This window comes from Narcine bancroftii, chromosome 6 (assembly GCF_036971445.1).
Source record: "Narcine bancroftii isolate sNarBan1 chromosome 6, sNarBan1.hap1, whole genome shotgun sequence".
Taxonomy (NCBI): domain Eukaryota; kingdom Metazoa; phylum Chordata; class Chondrichthyes; order Torpediniformes; family Narcinidae; genus Narcine; species Narcine bancroftii.
The window spans coordinates 134,163,540-134,177,563 of record NC_091474.1 but is presented as its reverse complement, the minus strand read 5'-3'; the positions used below and the strand labels follow the sequence as shown (position 1 = coordinate 134,177,563).

The 14,024-nt window shown below is 38.2% G+C and overlaps 1 protein-coding gene across 1 annotated transcript in view; it reads right to left on the bottom strand.

Annotated features, from left to right (window-relative positions):
* Positions 1-9,952: 9,952 nt before the first annotated feature.
* The window catches only part of LOC138736496 (adhesion G protein-coupled receptor B3-like), a 156,425-nt gene continuing 152,353 nt past the window's right edge, over positions 9,953-14,024 (bottom strand). The window contains exon 4 of the mRNA XM_069886132.1: positions 9,953-10,220. The gene's annotated coding sequence lies outside the window, so the exon portion shown is untranslated. The remainder of the gene's footprint in view (positions 10,221-14,024) is intronic.

The window sequence follows — 14,024 nt, the reverse complement described above, 5'->3', positions numbered from 1 at the left end:
AAAGTTGAAAGGCTCATAAAATGGTGCGAGAATACCAACCTGGGTCTTGTTGGAATCTAGGGGTTAAAACAGTATGAAATAAATGATTAATTAATAAGTGTATATTTACTGCATGGTTCAGGGAAAAAGGAATGTGATTAAGTGGCAATCACAGCATGGAGCAAAGTTGGCTGAGCAAAATTGTCTCTCCAAAATACAGGGAGAGGAAATGCATAAAACGATTTAGGAGGAATGCTCAAATTAAAGGAGGTGGTGAGTAGCACAGGAGACACAGGCCAGATCAGAACAAAGAATGGCCTGTAAGAAACAAAGGGAATGGAAAACCAGTCTAGGAGGAAGATTAAGGCAGGAGGAGGTGTTAAAGAGAACAGCAGAAATTGGCCAGACAAGAACAGAATGGTGATTAGAAATATCTGGGGATGAATTAATTTCTGATCAACACAACAGGATAGTCTGGCCTGGAGGATTAAGATGGGAGTGCTACACCCCAGATATCTGCAAAAAGGAGATGACTTGTGATAACCCTTATGCAAAAAGATCTAGCAAAGGAAGACAACTTTTGTTCTGTATGATAATGAAATCTAGCAAAGGAAGCCAACTTTTGTTCTGTATGATAAGGTTGACCTATATAAACTGAACCAACTGGACAATAGGGGTCAGTCTTGGGGAGTAGCTCACTGTGCAGGTGACCTATGAACTAATGAGTGACCCAGAGCTCTGTTAAGTTTTATTCTTGTGCTGTGTAATAAATTGACTGTTGAACCGAATACCTTCTCCTATCACTTCATTCAAAGAACACGCTGGACTCAGACTACACATAGACTAAATTAAGAGTAAGGTAAAGCCAGAGTCTGACAGTCTCACCGTGGACAAGACAAAGTAAATGATTGAGAATGAAGGATGACCATTCTCCACTACAAATCAATGGTTCCATCAGAGCACAAAATCCCTTGGTGTGCATATAGGGGAAGACCTGGATTCACAACATTTCCTCATTAGTCAGGAAGGCACCATAGCACCCACACTTCCTTTGGAGGCTGAGGAGGGCAAGGCGACTGGTCTGCACCTTAACAAACTTTTATAAAAGTACAATTGAGAGTGCCCTGCCTTGCTGCATCATAAAGTACCTGCAAAGCATTAGATTGGAAGACTATACAGAGGATCATTATATCAGCTGAGAAGGTCACTGGGATCTTCCTTTCCTCCATAGACAACATTTACTCGGAGCATTGTCTAAATAGGGGTCAATAAATTACAGAAGACATTTTCCATTCAATGCACAGAATCTTTAACCCACTATTATCAAGTAGGAGATGCAGGAGCATGAAAATCAGGACTGCCAGGCTGGGGAATAGCTTCTTCCTGCAGACTGTGAGATTGGAGAACAGTATTCTGTAACTATGGCAATCAACCCAAATATTTATGTACATTAATTTTAATTATTTATGTGATCATTATGTTGGGAATTGCATGTTTTTGTGTGTATACCGTGGTTGAGAGCAGTGATTTTCAAACATTTTCTTCTCACTCACTTACCACTTTAAGTAATCACTATACCATAGGTGCTCTGTGATTAGTAAGGGATTGCTTAAGGTGGTCTGTGGGTGAAAAGAAAAAGTTTGAAAACCACTGTTTTAATCACACCTAATTGATTTGTTTCATAACTCCAAAGGAAATGGACCTGTGATAATTTTTCTCAAGCAAACTATTTCACTAACAATTGGGTCTTGAGCAGTGGTTCTCAACCTTTTCTCCCCATTCACATACAACCTTAAGTAATGATTTACTAATTACAGGGCACCTATGCCATAGGGATTACTTAAGGTGGCATATGAGTGGTAGTAAACTTGAACTAATTGGCCACCCCTAATTACCCTTGAGAAAGAGGTTATGAGCTTTCTTGAATTTCTGCACTTTGTAAGATGTGGCTGTGCCCACATTCTTAGGAAGAAAGCTTCAGAACTTTGGCTCAGAGGCTTTAAAGAAATGGTGATGTATTTTCCAAACCCAGACAGAATGTGGCTTGAAGGCCAAGTCCAACACACAGTGATACTGATCCTAATTCCTTAAAAGTGTTGACCGCAAGATTTTTTTACTAAGGCTGTTGCAACTGATGGATATAAAGACTCTGTAATTACGTATCATCTATCTTGGTTTAATAACATCATGGATTTTTATTATTTTAAGTGAATTTTGGGGTTCAATTGCAAAATGAAATTATTAAAGTTGGTGTATGTATATATATATATATATATATATATATAGAAATAAAAACATTTCAAGGAACATTCAGTATGGAAATATAAATGGAGTTAATATTTGTGGTTGAGGACATTCTTCTTTTTCCCAGTTCTGATATTGAGTATTTGACCCAAAATACCAATCAAATTTCTCTTTTTACAAATATTGCCTGACCTGGTGAATGTTTCTAACATGTTCTATTTTTATTTCAAAATTCCATTATCAGTTTTTAAAATATTTTAATTGGTATATAAGTTATTGGATTCAAACATGTATCTCTTCAAAATTAATTTACAAATATTTAATATGTTTCATTCCTTTCCCCTTCATTTTCTGCTCATTTTAAGCTTATGAAGGGAAGAAATTGTCCTTTGCATTCAGTGAATATGTTGTATCAGAGCATAAGCTCATTGACCTCTGAATTTCAGCAGTGGAATTCACCATGCCTATCATGGCATGTTTATAATGCTGCTGCCAATGTTTGACAGGACCAGGATTATCTTCAGTGCTGGGGATTTCTGGAGCAACTATCACTCTCCCAGATCTTAGTTTTGCTCTGAACATTGACACATTGGTTTTGTGCATGAAATCTACATTGTTGCTTTCAGTTCAAATTCAGCTCCTTTAAAATGGAATTGTTTCAGACAATTCAGACAGTTTGAAGATTCTCTGTTATCCATTATTCTGAACATAACATTGTGGAGTTGGCAGATAATTGTGGTGAACTTTTGTGGGCAGCCATACTTTGTCATTGTGAGATATGAGTAAAACTAATATGAAAATATGAGAGATGAAGAAAGCTAGTATGGATATATGTGTAATGAATAAAGCCAGTATGAATAGGATAAGGATAATGTAGGAAGTAAAGTTAGTCTGAATAAGATAAGGGTCTTCTAGCCTTTTAGACAGAATCAGCAAGTTCCGCATATGTAATTAGTAAGCTTTAGACAGAATTAGCAAGTTCTGCATATAAGAAGTTAGTAAGCCCTGAGGGTCGGGAAGGTGTGAATAAGGACAAAGGCAGGCTTGTGAATAAGGACAATAAGGACAATGACATGATTGGACACCGACAGGATACCCCCTGGTCCCCCAAGTTCACAGAAACAGCACGTAGGCAGACAGGATTGCCTAATGCCAAACTCATCCAGGAGGCAGAAGGATGTAAGGGGGAGGGTACTTCTATACTGAAATAAACTATATAAAAGTTGGGTGAGCCCAAGTGTGTGTGTGTATTCCCAGGGTAAGGGGAATGCACCCAACTTTGCAGTGTTGTATAATAAATGTTCTTTGTTCTCAATTTTTGTCTCGAGCAATTTCTCTGAAGGTACTTCTGTTTCTCACATCATGATCTTCTATCAACCCTCACAACAGTGCTGAAGGCTTCAGTAAGATTAATAAATACGGTGAAGAGGCCACAGTTTTGTTCTTGGCACTTTGCCTGGAGTTGTCTTACTGCAAAGACCACGTTCCTTACCTTTCACAGAAACCACATTGGCTCTTTTGAAGTTGGCCTCCCTCACCGTGAGTGATCAGGTTGTTTAACAAGACTCAAATATTTTATCAGCAGTCAAAATTTGCACACTTGATGGTTCTCCTTGCACTTTTATTGATGTTTAATTGAGATATCTTTGAAATCTTGGGGTGCCTTTGTTGCGCAACTCCAGAAGTAACTCTGTTCATTTCCAATCAATAGTGGGCCTTCTTTGAAGCCTTTTTGTTGGAGTTGTGGAATGCAATCTTATGGATCGTCAGGAATTGTAGATGGTCTATTTAGGTTAGAGTTGAAAAGCTCAGCCCTGCTCCTACAATCCACTTTTTGATAATGAATACCAGTTACAACTGCATTCATTAGAGGTGAACTGCCAGATGGTTGAGGCCCATATACAGAGTTCAGAGAAGCAGAGAGGCTTTTAGAGTTTTTCTAATCAGATAGTTCTGGGTTTTATCTGCCTCATTACTGAGTCACATATCCTGCATCTTCCAGAAGTTTTTTTTAAAACACTTTTGTGAATTTTGGAAAAGGAATTATTTATAGATGTGGACATAGGGTCACTCTGGTATGCTCTGTGAAGATTCTCTTTGTGTCAAGAAAGGATATTATTTCCTCAATATTTTCATGGGATCAGTTTATTTGTTTTTGTGTTTTTGACCATTGGCAGTTTTGTATGGAGGCCAATCATCATCTCCCTCATCTGGACTGAGGTCCAGATTAACAAAAGGGGTGGCAAGTTCTTCTGCAAAATCTTGTTTCACAGTATATCCTTGAGTTTGTATGCATTGAGCTGTTTTACAGGCTTTGTGCCTTGGGGATGCCTCAATAAAGATATGGAGATAAAACTTGGCAATAATGAGCCTGTGATCCGTTCGGCAATCTGCATCACATATTGCCTTTGTCAATACCATTTCCTGACCATAACATAGTCAAAAAGTTCCAGTGTTTAGAGTGTGAGAGATGGGAAAATTGATCTAAAATTATGAACATGGAAGAAACTAAAATTCATCAGTTAATGGCTGTAACCAGTACAAACAGGATAAGCTTGGGGATTAGGATGCAGGAAAGCAGAGTCAGCACGAGTAACATAAGAATCTTCTGTGTGACAAGAGCCACCATAAGACTAAGAAAAGGAATGGTAAGGTACAATAGAATGTAGGAAGTTGAGGTAGTCTGGATCAGATAAAGGTCTCCTAGCCCTGGATAGAAGTACCAAGTCCTACATACACAGATTTATACATATGAAATTAGCCAACCCTAGATAGAATGAGTCAACTCCGCATACCAAGAGATTGTAGCCCCGAGAATCAGGAAGGTGTGAATAAGGACAATGACATGATGGGACACCCACAGGATACCTCCAAGTGGTCCTCCAAGTGTACTGAAACTGCACGTAGGCAGGAAGGATTGCCTCTGCCAAACCCATCCAGGGGGCAGAAGAATGTAAGGGGGAGGGCACTCTGATACTGAAATTGACTGTATAAAAGTTGGGTGAGCCCCAGTATGTGTGTGTATTCCCAGGATAAGGGGAAGCACCCAACTTTGCATTGTCGTTGTCATAAATGTTCTTTGTTCTCAATTTTTGTCTCGAGCAATTTCTTTAAAGGTACATTAATTTCTAACAAGAGTAAAATAACTTTGATCATGAGTGTATTATGCATGTCTGAGAAGGTTCTGGAGTGAACCAGATTTACTGATTACACTGGATATTACTGCAATTAGAACATCCAGTGGCTCGAAGTTGCTCAAAACCATCAAGACATCGCACAGCTGTGCATTCACATGGTTAGATGAGTTAATGACTTTGTACTTGAATTTAGAGAAACATGAAGATCGCAGATTTTGGCATCATTAGCCAAACAAAGGATTGTGGGAGGAATTTATGGGTAGAAATAGTCCACATTTTGGGTTGAGAACCTTTGTTGAAACTGAAGAGAAAGAGGTGGGAACAATATTACATATATAAAGGGGGAAAGAGCCACAGGTTTTAAGTTTTTTTTATAGTCTTTATACAGGTACACGATTCTTTATCTGGAACCCCAGTGTGTTCCAAATTTCGGATTTTTCCAGATTTTGGAAAGCCCACCCGAATTGTGCTGCCGTATCCACCCTCACCCTCTTCCAGTCACCTGGCCATCTCCCCCGACTGCCGGTCCCTCAGCCGCCCGGATGCCTCCCTCGACCGCCGGTCGCCTGGCTGCCTCCCCCAACCACCGGTCCCTCAGCCGCCCGGCCGTCTCCCCCAACCGCCGGTCCCTACTTGCCGGATTTTGGAGCTTTCCAGATTTTAGATTTCCATATAAAGGATCGTGTACCTGTACATTGATGACATGAAGGTGCTGAAGATGTGGTTGCAAAATTTACTAATGACACAAAATATGTGGCAAAGAATAGAGGATACAACCAATTTATGGCAATCTGAGTATGATGTGGGCAATTTATTTCACAGGAAAAATGAAACAAAGCATGTTATCTGAATGGTGGAGATTTCAAGGGGTTGGGTATTCGAGTGTATAGTTTTTAAAAGACATATAATTTCTGCAAGTATTTGGGAAAGTTACAGAATTATTAATGTTTATTGCTAGAGTAACTACAAAAGTGGGATATTGGGAGTCCATATATGGGGTGTTGGTCTCTTCCCAGTCCCAGTTGAATTTTTTAAAAAAGTGAACAGTCTGATAATAGTTAAATAAATTAACCTGTTATAATCCGACACACAAAACTGCTGGACAAACTCAGCAGGTCATGTGGCATCTTTAGGAAGTAAACAGGTAACCAACATCTTGAGCCTGAGTCCTTCATCAATGTATGAGCAAAAACAGGCAGACATCTGAATAAAATGGTGGGGGGGGAGGACATGAGGGATGAAGGGGTAGGGCACAGGCAAACAAGTGTGAGGTTATAGGTGAGAGGGTGGAAGATTGAGGTGTGGCCGAAAGGGGGTGGCAAAGGTGAGAGATTGACTGAGGACACAGCATTCTATCTCAGAGAGGGGAAGGTCAGAAGGTATAGTGAAGAGCCAGCCTGGATTTGAGTGAGGGTCAATAGGATGGAAGGTATCATGGAGAGGAGGGTGGGGTAATCAAAGGGAGGCATGGTGGGTTGAGAGGGTCAGAGGGAGGATGTGGTGGGGGGTTAGGGAGAGGTAAGGTGAAGGGTTGGGGAGGTCAGAGTAGGGAGGTGGAGCATTGAGGGTGTCAGTGGGGAGTTGGGGTAGAGATGGGAAGTACTAACCTGTTGTAATGTTCCTGTAACCATAAAAAAATACTGAACAATGCTTGTCTGGATTGAGTGGAGGGGTAACTTTCTTTTTAAACCTGCTAACCTGTCTTGATTTTTCAACTTGATGAGTCTGATAAAATGACCCTGAATGGTTGGATAATGATTTGCATATTAAGATTGTAAAAGATTTATGTTTAATTTAATGTTAAAGTATATTTCTTTTATAAAAATATTTTAATGAAGTAAATTATAGAGTTAAATTATTGTAGATATATTCTTAGTAGCTGTGGTTTTTACAGAGTCACACAGAGGTCACAGCATATTGATAGGGAATCATTGTTTTCTGAGAAGGGTGTTCATTCTCAGAGTTGACTGTCTTGGACAGACAGAGCTAAAGGGGAACACAGAATCAGTGGCTTTTGAAATAAGGAAGACCATCTTGCTGTCTCTTTGGAAAAGAGGACAGATTTCTACTGGGTCTGTTTTTTGTATGGGCTCTTCATTTCACCCATCTGGTTTGTGACTTCATTGTGGAAGAAGATGATCACATTTTTTTAACCCTTGTCTGGGTTTGTGAATTCATCATGGAAAAAAATATCCATATTGTGAGTAAAAAAAAGCCAGAAAATATAATGTTTAAAAACACTTAATCATTATTTCTAAACTGAGAATTTAAGACCTTCAAGCAAAACTAAAATAATGCTGAACTTTTAAAGATTGACTTTTCAGAGTGGACTTTAATTACACACACACACACACACACACACGCACATCATGGGGTTGTTTAGAGATGAGTAAAAATGTTATGTTATTAATAGTTTCATTTTTTAAAAATTCTCTTATTTTGAATTTACCTTTGGTGCATTTTCCATTGCGGTCCCTGTGTTAGTGCTAACAAAGTCCCTTTCAGTCCCAAAAATAATTGAAAGGGTTTTGAGTTCACCATAAGACAAACAGGTGTTTATGGGTGAGGCAGCTGCAACCTCTCAATGAGCTATTGGAGAAACTCAGTGTACAGGTATACAAACAGCAACCATGGAGAGAAATAGTCTGTCAACATTTCAACTTGGGACCTGAAATATTGACTGACCATTTCTACCCATGGATGCTGCCTGACTTGCTGAGTTCCTCTAGCAGCTCATCTTCAGTTTTAGTGTTTCTCTAGACTCGTTTCTGTTTATTTTTTGTTAAAACCTATCAAGCATTGAACTATGAATTATTTGAGTTACATTGGATTCTTCTTTTAATGTGGTTGCAAAGGAGAACTCAGAACTGAAAGAAAAATAAAACTAGGGTGAGCAAATCTGCTTCAACATTGGTATGAAACAAGAAAGTTTGCAGTCACTGTGATGGTAGTTAATACAAAAAAGTGGTCCCGCAGCATCCATTGGAGGCATAGATATACGAATAACCAACATTTTAAGCCTGAGCCCTTTGTCAAGGTCCTATGAATGCTACGGGCATCTTCTGAATTTCTCCAGCATGCCTCACATGATCATTATCAAGCATGATAGTTATGGGCTTCAGTTCTCACTTGACAGACCTTTAACATCTAATTCTACCTGTACAATTGTTCTCTCAAAAACATTGACCTTTGACTTGGATGTTCGATCCAGATTCTCTCAGTTCTTCCACATGGCTGGGATGAGGTGGGGGAGGTGTGGTGGTGGGGGTTGGGTGGGCTGGAATCACATGGCACTACTTTAAGAAACAGAGGAGTTGTTCCCTAGTTTTGGTTATATTTACTTTTTGGCCTCCAACTTGGAAAGAGATTAGTACCAGTATCATAACATCATCTTGTGTACGAATCTGTCGCCATGTTCTGACATTGCAGATCGTCTAAAATGTTTGAGTCAAATGTTTTATTTAAATAGAACTGTAAAAATGCACACTTTCTGGTTAATATTACATTATTATGAAATAAAGCACATTAAGATTTAAAATCTTAAAAAATACTGATGAGACAGTAGCTGTAGACTAGCTATAGTTTTCTTTTAGAAATTTTGTCGCTGTCTTTTCCAATGGGAGCACTACATTTTGTGTTCTTGTGTTGAGTGAAAGCCATTAAAGAAAATCTTGGCTTAGTTTATTTAAAAAGACAGAATTTGACAGGTTTATAGTCATAAATGGGAGTAAATCATTGGATTTTCCCCAGAATATATTTTAATTGATTTGCACAGAAGAGCATAGCTATAATTTTTATAGCATTTTATATAATGTATCTATTCAGATGGGTGCAGTTACCCTTTAATGTTAGTTTATGCAGTTGATGAATATGGAAAAGCACAAATTGCAGCAAATCCATCTTCTCTGTGAACAGTTTTGTGCTACATTTATTAATCCCATGGAAGATGTTACATACAAATAGACTAATTTAAGGCAATCTGATGATCTTCACTTGCCCATTTGGCAGCAAATTGTATTTTCAAATTTACTTTTTATTCTTTTCAGGTTTGTATGTGGGTTTATGTGCAGGGCAGGACTTGTACATCAGGTTATCCAGTACCGGTAGCTGAGGCTAATGTAATAACCCAGTAATTAGTCAAACATGCACTCAAACCAAGAGACTTGAAGATCATTGGTTCCTGTTCTCAATGTTTCTCTGCTGGCAGATTTATGGTCAGTTGTAAATCAATCCTAGTCTTTGCTTCAAAAGCAGCTGCCCATGAGTATATCTCAAAGCTGTTTGCCTCTTGGAAATGATGTCACTAAAGTGTATGTTGGCTTTGGAGCGGGTTCAGTAGCTGTTAAATCAATAGTTAAAATGGGTTAATTACAAGGACAGATTTCATAGAGGAGGTTTTGCTCCCTTGAACATAGATAATAAAGGAATTATGATCAAACAATTTGGTGGTTTTGAAAGAAACCATTTCTGCAAGTGGGAGAATCCAAAAAGGGGTATAACCTTAAAATTATACCATCTATTTGGGTATAAGGATTGAAATTCTGCAAACAAAGCACAAGGAAAATCATCAAAAGTTATTGGGGATCATTTTAATTTAACATCTCAAGACTGTTTTGGAAGAATTTCTGTAGCCAGCCATTTTAAAGATTCTGAAACAGGGCAGAAGTTAGAATTAAAGTGCAGTCAGATCACAGCTGATATGTATCATGGAAGAGGCATGAGCAAAATGACCTATGTGTCCTTGGGCGAATTTTATATTTCAGGAAATTGTTTTTGAATTTTTCTGTTTACAACTCCAAGTGGGGTCCATTAAATAATCATGGAGGCTCTATTTCAGTCGAGATGATCATCAACCAGGAGCTGTTGGGGACACACACAGATATGAATCAGAAACACGATTTGGCCATTTGGGTTTTCAAGTTTACTCAGCCATTGAACAAGGTTATTGCTAATCTGATTATACCTCAACTCAATGTCACTCCTACCTCCTGTGCTGGTTAAGAAGCTGTCTCTTCAGGACCATCCATGATTCATTTCTCTTTTCTAAATTCTAGTGAATACAAGCCTTACCAATCATTACCTGCCTATTCCAGGTATTGACAAATAAATCTTTTCTAAACTGCTTATTAGAGTCATAATGAAGGAACTAACCATTTCAAGTTCCAGCAGTGAACCGAGCTCCCAGTTCTGAACCATCGATATGATTCTGAAAGCGTCTAACACTCAAAGCTCTTCAGGCCGCCTTCTCATCATTTCCCTCAGGAATACCAGTCCAGAAACCTGGTTTCCATCAGCCAGTCTTCAGCAGTAAGTAGCATGGTGTGCGTCCTTCAACCGCCAAGTTCCTCACTGGTTTGCTTCCACCTTCCCTGTAGGGTCTTCTCCCGGGCTTCTCAGCAGAAGCAAGAGGGCTGTTCTCCCATTCTGGTCCGCTGCACCAGTCTGATGATGCCTGTGCCCGTGACTCTTGTGGTCTGCTACTAAGCATTGGTACCGCCATCTTGGCACAGACCTCCACAGTTTTGCCAATGTTTGAAAAGCATCGCTGACCCCTTCTACAGCATGCTTAAAATCTATATGGTAGTGTCGGCATAAAAACTAGTCAGAAGGACCCTGAAGTGTAGCCCTGTGACTCTCTTCCTAGGTCCATACCAGCAGCAGCACTGCCGTTACCGCAGTTGTAGAAGGATACTGTCTGAGCTGCTGAGTCCCTTCAGTTTCTCTGTGCTCACTCCAGATTTCAGCGTCTGTGATCTTTGAGTTTGTCAAATGTTATGAAATTGGTTTCAGTATTAACATAGTGAACAGACAAATGATTGTGCAAATTTTCAAATTTGCAGTGCACCATAATGCAGCCAGACTGAATCTTTTACAATCGGATCATTTTAATCATTGGTTTAAATATCTGAAGATCTTTGTATTAATAATAAAAACCTCTATTAATCTTTGGATGCCCTACATTCCTGAAATAGCCCTAATATCTGATTCGTGCTCTAATTGACTTTTTCCTTCTTTTGATGAAAACATTGAATTATACAGGTTACCAGAAGAAGCTCAATGCAGGATTTGAGACTAAGGATTTGAGAACAATGCTCTAAAATAGTTCAATATTTTCATCACAGGATTAATTTTGTTTACTAGCCTGCAGGCTGTACTTTGTGAAACCATGTAAATTCAGAGGTTTCACAAAAGGTATAATCTAGATTTGAGGTTTTTTTCAGTAACTTTTTCTGTATTCAAAAATTATGTAAGCGATTATATAGCATAAACATCTGTGCTGAATGTCCAAATTACAATTATTTATTCTAATCTTTGAAGACTTAACATGTTTCCTCAGCTCAATTTTCACTTGTGTTTCCTCTGCCAAAACAATTATTTGCCTTTAGAGCTGAAAAGACCAATTTGATCCTCGTGATGGAAAGTAAAACCTAAATATGCATATGGTATTTGCTTGGCAAATAGTTTTATTTTTTTTTAACTTTTAGGAAAGAACACTAAATATTTAATGACCACATAGTCTAACATGATGCTACATTCACATTGTTTCTTATTTGCCCTCTGCCATCGATTTTCTTTTCAACATTTATATTTGTCCCTTGGTGTCCCATTTCATTTGCAAAAAAATTTGTGAACAAATTAATATCGCTAATGAGAAAAATACATCACCTTTTTGAGCACCTGGTATGATTAAATTTTAATGTACCAATGCATTGCCTAACCTTGAAGGTTGCTCGATGGGAAAGGATTTGCTATTCTTTTAGAATGTCCTTGTAATTTATACCATCATTTTCTCAACATGGCTGTATTTTATTTGTGTAACTTCATTTCATTGTGTTCTTGTGACTCACTGGGTAATGGGCTATTGATTTTAGAGTACATGTGTGACAATATATAAACACCGTATCAAAGGAATTTGTGTAATTATATCAGAGAATATCAAGGGGAAAAAGTGAATCTGTACCAAGGTACAATTGGTATTAATCTATGAATCTACATAATCAAACAAATTTCACAAGGGCAGCTCATATTGGTTCCATTGCCCTTTTTAGACAAAGTATAAAATGATGACTGTGCAGCAGAAGTAGGATTTCCAAAAATAATTATTTGGTGCGCTTTTGTCAAAAAATCAGCAAGAAACCTGGAGACTGAGCAAAATGATCGTACTGCAAAATTATTCACACAGTATTTGAAATAAAAATTTGATTTAAAATTAATGTCATTTGGCTGTATTGAACATTTTCCTCAGTTTTTCCTGCTGAAACCACATTTTCTTCGCTATGATTCATTCAATTTCATATAGCATTGAAAAAGGTACTTCAATCCATCATCAACACTGACCATGAAGCACCTATTTACTCTGATCTCCAATTCCCATCAACAGATTCTACCACTGACTTCTGCAGGAAAAGAATAGGATGAGAATCAAATTAATGTTACAAACTGCACGTTTTGGATGAAGAAGGAAGCCAGAACATCCAGAGGAAACCCACACAGTCTTGTGCTGTCAATTCAGAGTTTACATGTTCTCTCTGTGACTATATGGGTAAGGATTGAGCTCTGGGTCACTGGAGCTCTACTGGTTGTTAGATTGAAAGAAACTAGTTTGATATCTATCTCTTAAACTGTTAGATTTCTTTCTTTCAAACATTCCACCTGTCTAACTATTCTTCAGGATACAGCTTGTAGCCTATTGCTTATCTCTTAAATCACCTGATCTAATTTTGCAAGTCGTTCAGTGTCTGATCACTGGTTATTGAAAATGCAATAAGATTATTGAAAATGCAATATGTTAATGCAGAGATGTGAAGCAATGTCGCATTTATCCCCAATCTAAAACTGGCTCATAATTTTCTCTCTCCATCTAGAACTATTTCAAGCATTTTTCTCCTGATAATATTGATTATGATACTATCATTTTTTCACCTGGCTGAGTAATAAATCTCCATTGTCTCCTGACACCACCATCCATTACTACATAATGTCAATCCTCATAACGAGGATTTTTCTTCATTCAATGTTGAAGTCTGCTTCTCCACTGTTTCTGACTAGAAGCTCTCATCATTTCAAAGAAGCTCTGCTTCAATTTTGCTTCCCACTTTCTCCCATCAGAGAGTCGGTTTCCTCCTTAAGTATGCTGTGGTTTGTTGCTGCTTTACCCAAGAGGGTAAGAGCAGCATTATCCTTTGCAATGAAAATGCAATTGAGAATTGTACACGATTTAGCACACCAATTTATTTTACCCTCACTGCAGTTTGTAAAACTTTCAAATGCACACATCAACCTTTGGCCCTTTTAATTTAACATCATCATCCTTAGTTCTGGTCACAATAGGATGTAATGCTTTTATGACCATGACAGCATCGACAGACTTATAATAGACTTCCCTGTAGGTACTGAAAAATCTCTGTACTTGTACACTTCTTAGAATGATGGGTGGTAATAAGTGTGAGTCATGCTTAGGCTCTTTATTCTGGTCACACAAGGGTCATTGCGATGTTCTGTGTCCTTGACAATCTACTTTGAGTATTAATGGTTTTGTGCTTCTGCTGATGGCTGAGGTGCCATTACTTTTATCCCCAGTAAAAAAATGCTCAATTTGTTTTTTTTAAAACAGCTGGTTGCACTTTCATTTACATGAATACAATAAGATGCATCCAAAGTTGT